This window comes from Mauremys reevesii, linkage group 25 (assembly GCF_016161935.1).
Source record: "Mauremys reevesii isolate NIE-2019 linkage group 25, ASM1616193v1, whole genome shotgun sequence".
Classification (NCBI taxonomy): Eukaryota; Metazoa; Chordata; order Testudines; family Geoemydidae; genus Mauremys; species Mauremys reevesii.
This window is the reverse complement of record NC_052647.1, coordinates 3644788-3653188: the sequence shown is the minus strand read 5'-3', so window position 1 is coordinate 3653188 and position 8401 is coordinate 3644788.

The following is an 8401-nucleotide window of genomic DNA, read 5'->3' as shown; positions in this document are numbered from 1 at the left end:
CAATGTGATGCTGTTGTGAAAAAGGCAAATGTCATTCTGGAGTGTTGCATGTGAGACACACAGGAGCTAATTGTTCTGCTCCACCTGGCTCTGGGGAAACCTCAGCTGGAGTCCTGTGTCCAATTGTACGTGCCGCACCTTAAGAAAGATGTGAACAAATTGGAGAGTCCAGAAGAAAGCAACATAATTGATCAGGGGGTTAGAAAACCTGCCTCTGAGGAGAGGTTGGAAGAACTGGGCATGTTTAGCCTAGAGGAGAGAAGGCTGGCAGGGTTGGAGGGTGGGGGACACACCTGATGACAGTCTATGGATCTGTAGCAGGTTGTTGCAATGAGGACAGGGATCAGTTGTTCTCTATGTCTCAGTCTTCAAGGAACTGGTGCAGTTTGCAGCAAGGGAGATTTAGGCTGGATATTAGTTAAGCTCTGGAACAGATGACTTAGGGAGTTTTGGAATCCTTGTCATTGGAGGTTTCTAAGAACAGGGTGGACAAACACCTATTGGGATGCTAGGTATATGTGCTCCTGTGAATCAGAGAGTGAATCTGTGAATCAGAGTGTAAAAATCAGGGAAAAGCATGAGATCCATTGGGACAGGATTCTGGAGCTACAGAGATGAGGTGCAGGTGGCAGTTTTAACACAGATGGTTAGGGTGGGAGGAAAGCCCTCATCCCAGGCGGGCAAAGCCCCTTCCACTCATATACAGCTCAAAGACCCCTCTCTGCTGAGGGCCTGATCCATGGGAGTCTGTCCATTGACATCACTGGGCTCTGGATTAGGCCCCAAGTCTGCCTGCATGTGATCCCAGCAGTTCAACAGCATGTGAGAGCTTCCAAGATAGAAACATACAGACTATGGGGTTTCCAGAGACCCCAAGTGAGATCAGGGTCCTCTTGTGCCAGGCCCTGCCCCAAAGAGCTTATGATCTAAATAGGCAAAGGATGGGAAACTGAGGCAAAGAAAGGGGAAGTGACTTGCCCAAGGTCACCCAGCAAGTCAGTGGCAGAGCCAGGAATAGACCCCAGGTCTCCCGAAGCCAGTGCCCTACCCACTCAATAGTGCTGCTTCCCCGGCTTTATTGAGGAATAGCCTGTTAAACTATCTGTTCTCCATATTTCTGAAGACATCACAATTCAAAGTACTTTCCAAAATAATGGCTAAAGATATTAATTGATAATACCAGAATCAGACATTCAAACAAACAATCCATGGATCAGTTAAGGCTCTTGTATTAAAATGAAACACGTGTTTCTCTGCACTGGATATGACTGGTGTGTTTGTGTTTCTTATGTGGGCTGTGCTAGATAGATTGTGTCCTTGCTTGGAGGTGCTTGAGTTTTGTGAACCTAATGAGAGGTCAGTACATTAATGTCCCTTAGTGACCCTTACATGGTATTTTACAGAATTGTTTTCTGTTTTGGAATAGATGAGTACATGCACTGTGATGGCTAAATACATGTTCTAATACTGATGGATAGAAGGGGTTGTGTATGTATGTCGATGAACGGATAGACAGAAGGATGAGTATTTATGCTGATGAGTGAACAGATACAGGAGAATGTATACCAATGGATGGAGGATGGATGGATGCATATGAACGCCGATGGATGGATGGATGTGTATGGATGCTGATGGATGGACGTGAATGTATGTTGATAAGTGGATAGATGGAAGGCTGAGTATGTACACTGATGGGTGAATGGACAGAGAAGCATATAAGCTGATGGATGGAACGATCATAGAATCATAACAGATTAGGGTTGGAAGAGACCTCAAGAGGTCATCTAGTCTAACCCCCTGCTCAAAGCAGGACCAACCCCAACTAAATCATCCCAGCCAGGGATGTGTATGCATATGGAAGGATGGAAGTTGGATGGATGTGTATGTATGTATGCTGAAGGATGGAGGATGTGTTGATGGACGTGTCTATATGCTGATGGATGGAAGTGTATGTATGCCACTGGATGGATGGACGAATAGATGTATGTGGATGCCGATGCGTATGGTATGCATGCATAGAGAGAACTTTCCTACCAGACAATCATCAATTCTCCCCACTCCTCTGTGGCAAATGTCCACACTGATCAAGGGAATTGTAATGCTGCAATCAAAATGACACCTGTTTAACATTTTGTTGTTGTTGCTTTAAGACCAGAAGATGACTGGGGAATTAAAGAGGATAAACACATCCCTTTCCCACAGGATAAGCCAAGGTACGTTTGGTTCCTGTCTTGACTACAGAACCAGTATTTCTAGGTCAATAGACAGCACAAGAGGCTGGAGCATCATCCATCTCACACAGCCTCTAAGAAGCAGTCATGGAGTTCAGGGGCTTGGGCATTGCCAAGAGCATCTGAACCATTGATGGCGTGGGCCCGGGGCACAGCTAATGGGCATTCTCCATAACCTCCTGTGGGGAGAGGGGGGTTCTGTGAGCATGAGGCCAGGAGAGTTATGCCCAGGTAACCCCAGAATGTGGGGTAGTGGGTAGGGTGGGGGATTTCCATCAACACTTTTTTCTAACAGAAAATTGGGCTTTTGACTAAAGTCATTTTTGCAGAATGTATCTGCCTCCTGCAAAGATTTCTGATTTTTCATTAAAAAAAAAAAGCAAAACACTTTTTTGGCCAAAACTGAATTTTTTGTACATTTTTGGGTAGTTTTCAGCTGCAACATTTCAGCTTCTGAAAACCAAAAAGTTGTAGATTTTCTGAAAAAATGTGAAAATTTTGGCAGATATGATTTTCCCCTCTCATCATTTTCGTTGAAATTTTCCATGGAATGCCCTGCCCCCATTCTGTGGCCAGTGTTCATAGCTGGGGACCTGTGGGGCTAGGAATCCTTGTGATCTGAATGACAGTAGTGCCTAGAAGCTCCAGCCATGGACCATGACCTCATTGTGCTGGGTGCTGTACATTATTAGGTGTATTATGGTAGTGACTCAGACCCCAGGGTTGGCCCAGGACCTCATTATGCTGGTTGCTGTACATTATGTATTAGGTGTATTAAAGTAATATCTGGGAGTCCCACTCATGACCCAGGACCCTGCTGTGCTAGGCGCTGTACAAACCAAATACCAAGAGGGTCCCTGACCCAAAGAGCTGACACTCTAAGTAGATGGAAGTGAGTGGGGAGGGGGTGCTCATACAGAAATCTCCTTGCTGTGCTGGGATCAGATGCCTCTTCCTTGTGTCTTCAGTGTCTAAGGAGGTGAAAGAAGCCCAGGAACAGCTAGGAAAGGCATTGGCAAAACAGAAGGCAGCGGAGGCAGGTAAGAACAGCTACGGAGGTGTTTCCTGGCTCTCGCCCCTCCCGGCCATTGGGCTGCACCTTGGTAGGGGAAGCGAGTCGGGGGCAGGTGGGTGCTTCTAGGATGGGGGTTGAGGGTCTCTAGGGCCAGGAGTCTTACCCCCTATCCCATCACCCTACAGCTGCTGAGCCTGCCTCATCATAGCACATCCTCCCCGTGCAAACTGCCTCTCAGGTGCCACTTCCCAGCCACCCAGACTGGGCGAGTCTGCTCCCTGGCTGGAGGCTGAGGGTGGGCGCAGAGCACAGGCAGGGCTAGCAGAGGGTGGTGTAGCCCAGGCAGGCAGCAGGAGATGGGGGGATGTTTCCAGGGGCTCCACAAACCTGATGCGGGGCTTGGGCAGATGGCAACACTACCAGAGTTTATTTCAGCCCCAAAAGACTAATCCTTAGCAAGCAGGGAAACTGAGGCACAGGGCAATTGAATTGATCCTCCCAGGATCAATGGCAGAGGTGAGAATAGGCCCCAGGCATCCTGCCCCACAGCTCCTTCTCCAGTCACTGCCCGGCTGTGCAGGAACATAGCACAATAGTCCTCTGTGAGGAATGGGTGAGATTCACCATGCTCAGCACTGCTGGCCAAGGTAACTCCGCTTCTCACAGATCCTAAGCACCCGCCTCTGTACAGGGGTGGGGCCCTTCATCTGTCCCCATCCCTGCTCACTAGCTGCTCAGAGCCCCCCGCCATGGGCCAGGCCTCTCTTGTGGATGGATTCGCTGTGATGGGCCCTTCCCAATCCCCCCACATGGAGGGATCTGGGCCAGTTCAAAGGACGGAGGTACAAGGTGGCGAGAGGAGGGGCGATAAGAGGGCTCAGGCGGAGGTGAGCTTGGCTGCCATGGGAGGGGATGGAGAACTGGCTCCTACTCACTGGGCCTGGCTGAGCAGGGATGTTTTTGTCTCGTTTCCAGCCTCAACGACCAAGGCTCCAAGCTCCTGAGGAGCGCTAAGGGGGAGCAGCCCACCTGAGCGCTGGACTGGGGACCGTGCGCTGTGGGTCCCTCTTCTCCACAGCCCACTCAGCCCTTGGCCTTTCTGCCAGATGGTGTTTGTGTGGCTTGCAGGGAGCTAAGCCGAGACCCTCCCGTGCATTCCCACCGAGCAGCCACCGCGTGGCTAACAACCCTTTGCTGCAACAAGCCCACATTAGCTTTGAAGTGCTCACCTGCTGTAGAAATGAAAGGCTCCAGTCCTCTCTCTTGGCACCACTGTCCGATAGAGACACAAAGAGCCACCCACGTTCCGATCTGAGGTGTGAATCTAGCATGGCTTCACTCGGGATCTACCCAGGACTGGCTGAGAGCTGGCGTGCAGCTATCACCAGCGTGCGCGTGGAACAAACTGACGCTCTCAGACAGGTTGGACAGACGGAGCGAGTAGAATTGGCCCCCTGTATATTTTTCTAACACCCGGGGGTGGGATTTTCAAGTGCCTACAGGTAACATTTTCAAAAGCACTTAAGTGACTTAAGAGTAGAGCCGTGTGAATAGTGGGTTTCTCAGTTCGCTGCCAATCCCAAAAACCGGGGGGGTGGGGAAATAGTTTCAGGTTGAACCCAAAATGAAATTTTCCAGATTCATAGGTAAAGCAAAGTTTTTATAAAATTGTGTTGGGCTCAATTGAAAAATACTTTTCAATTCACTGAAATTAAAAAAAAAAAGTAAAAAAAAACAAAACCTTATTTCATTTGGTTTATTTCAAGCATTTTTTAATATTTTTGATTTTTTTCAAATTAAATTAGAGAGACTTTCAAAGCAAAAACTAGTTTGGAACCAAAATGTCAAATTCTTTCCATTTCTTTTGGAGGCTTTTTTCCCAACTGAAACAATTCAGAGAAATCGACATGAATTTGAGGAATGTTTCTGTGATGCCAAATCCACATTTTTCTCTGAAAAACGATTTTGAATGAAAAATTTCCTCCAGCTCTTCTTAGGAACCCAAGTGTCTGAAAATCAGCAAGTCCCCCTGACTTTCAAAGACACTTGGACTCCTAAGGGCCAGATTCTCAGAGGCTCCTAACTCCCAGGGATTCCAATGGGAGTGAGGTACCTAATTCCCTTTGAGGATCTGGGCCCGTAGCTCATGCTCGTGCTCCCACTGCCAGCGCTCAGTCAACAAGAGCTCCCTGCTATGCCAGCTGCTTCCAGGCCTCACCGGGCATTTCACCCCCCATCCGGGACTCTCATCTATTGCACGTCTGCTTTGCTGCATCTTTGCATCTGCATCTCAATCATCAGCAGTGTGGCTGATGAGATCTGCTCTCTTTATAACCTCTCTTAACCCCACCCCTCATTTAACTGCTGGCCAACCAGCCACTGGGAAAAATTCCTCATTAAAGAGAAAAGATTTTCCTTGGGAAATGTGGCTCATTTCATTCCTTGGTGGCTCATACATTTACTTAGATTGGATGCTGTCTGGGGAAGGGCCCAAAGAGAAGAGTGAAGGCACTGAGCACCTGAACTACAATTCCCAGGAGACATCATGGTATCTAGTGCAGCGTCTACTCCCCAAACTCCCAGTCTGTGTCTCCGCTCCATTCCCCACATCCTTCCTGGGCAGCAGTGGAAGGTTGAACCACTCCCCTAGCTCTGCGCACTTTGTCTCTTGGATCTGGGCTTCATTAGCTGGGCCCATCTCTGGTAGGAACTTTATCAACATTTCCTGGAGTCTCCCTGTTCCTGGTAGCCCCTCCAGATCCCCAGCACAACTCCACCTTCCTAACAACCCCTTGCAAATCAGTTATCAATGGCCCATGACTTCAGCTAGGCTAGATGCAATGGCAATAAAAAAGCCATGTATTTCCTAGCAAAAATCTTGCCTCCTTAACAGAATCACCAGCCCCAAACCTTGAAAAATTACGAGTCCAGCCCGTGCAAAATCAGGAGATTGGCTGAAAAGTCATGACAAAAAAAAAAAAAGAGAGATGCATTGGATTCTGTTTCTTTACTTTCTGGATTCTGAGCCTTGCCGGGTCACATTTTCCAGCTTTTCTGTGCGAGGGCAGAAAACATACTTTTTAAAAAAAGAAGAAAGCCAAGATTGTCCTGTAATCTTATGACCCCTGGAGCTGGTACTTTAACATCAAACAGCACGTGACTTGTGACAAAATTGTAACACTGGGAGTTCTTTGGATCTGGAATTGCGGCTTGGTCCCAACTCCAGCAGAAACAAGTCCTGAGGGTGTTCCCTGGCTATTTCCTAGAGACTCCGCTGCTGCTGGACACCCTCCTGGATCCCCAACCTAATGACACCTCCCTGATGCTACGCACCATACCCTTCTGAACAGTCAGCCCAGGACCTGGGACAATCCAGTCCTATTAGCATTTAGTATTATTTCTTAGGCGTATTACAAAGATGGGCACTACATTAGCCTTTTTCCAGTCATCCGGGACCTCCCCCGATCGCCGTGAATTTTCAAAGAGAATGGCCAATGGCTCTGCAATCACATCCACCAACTGAAGCAACAGGGCAGGAGAGGAAACCACTGCAGATGCGTGGGTGTGGGTAGAGAGTTTCTCTTCAGCCCAGGTAGAGAAATGACCCAAGCAAAGGGTGGGACTTTCAAAACATCAGCTGGGGGAAAAGATGGGGTGAGATGGGAAATAGGATCCTCTGGGGCAATTCAGGTCAGAATCTGTATCTCCATGGCAAACTGGCCCAGTGTGGTCTTGATCGTTTACTAGGTGTAGCACGGTAGGACCCCACTGGCAGCTCATTCCAACCCCCGTTGATGGATGAACCTTGTCTCCTTTCATCCTCCAATGCGGGGGGAGGGGCTGGAGAAACTGCCACTGCACCCCCAGGTGCTGGCACAGGCTAGAGGATGCCAGAGAGGAGGCCTGGCCTGGCTGGCGGGACGAGCCTACAGCAGCTGCTCACACAATGCAGGGGCCAGCAGCAGCTGGGGTGGTGGGACCCTGGGGCAGCTTTAGGCACAGGAGGATGGAGGAGGTGCGGGTTGGGGCAAAGGCCAGACCCTAAAGGGGGAGCAAGGAGGCAGGTGTTCTGTCCCAGATCTGAGTGGGAAGTAGGGTGACCAGATAGCAAGTGTAAAAAATCGGGACACTTTTTTTTTTTTCCAGGGCCAGGGGAGGGGAATAATTGCCTATATACGACAAAGCCTCTAATATTGGGACCTTTGGTCACCCTAAGCACAGGGCTCCCTAACACAGCTCAGCTGACTCAAGTCCCACTAACCCTGCACTTAAACTGCAGGGCAGACTGACCCAAAGTGGCCACTGACTCTCCCACCTGGCTTTATAACCACCCCCACCCCTGCTGCAGGAGATAGTTGCGGGGGCACATAGGAAACTGTCCCATATCGTGACACCACACGCCCCTGCTCGCTGCTGCGGATCCCTTGGTGCCCTCCCCTCCTCCGGCCGCTGCAGGCTGCAATCCCCAGCCAAACACCCTCGTTGGGTCACGGCTGCTGGCGGGCAGTGGCCCAGGTGGGCTGGCCGTGTGGGGGTGGCGTGGCGGGGGCCGGGTTGCTATTTACCCCGCTGGCCTGCGCAGTGCCCAGCACTGAACGGAGCCCGCGCACCGCAGGGAACCGTCTGTACGGTGAGTGGGGAGCGGAGCTATGCGGTCTGCGGGGCGGGGCAGTGCCGGGCCTCCCTCCAGCCACCTGGAGCCAGGAGGTGGCGGCTCCAACAGTGGTGCTGCGCCGCCGCTTTGGGGCAGGCTTCTCCCCCAGCTCGCAGCCGCGCCAGCTCACTGCACTTCCCAGGATGACGGGAGCCCGGGACGGCGCTCTCCGGCTCTCTGCGCTGTGCATGGCGCCCTGACCCTAAGAGCCAGAGGGACCTGCCGGGGGGCGAGGTGGGGAGTCCCAGCAGTGCTTACCTGGGGCGGCTCCGCGGAAGCATCCTGCAGGTCCCTCTGGCTCCTAGGGTCGGGTTGGGTCAGGTCGGGTGGATGGGGTGGGGTGGAGCAGAGGGCTCTCCGCCTGCTGCCAGCACTTGCAAGCCCCACCCCCACAGCTCTGATTGGGCAGGAGGGAACCGGTGCAGCATGCAGAGACCCCCTCCGCCTCTGTGCCTAGGGGCCACCAGCACTGCAGGCTCCAGGAAGCACCACCACGCCAGC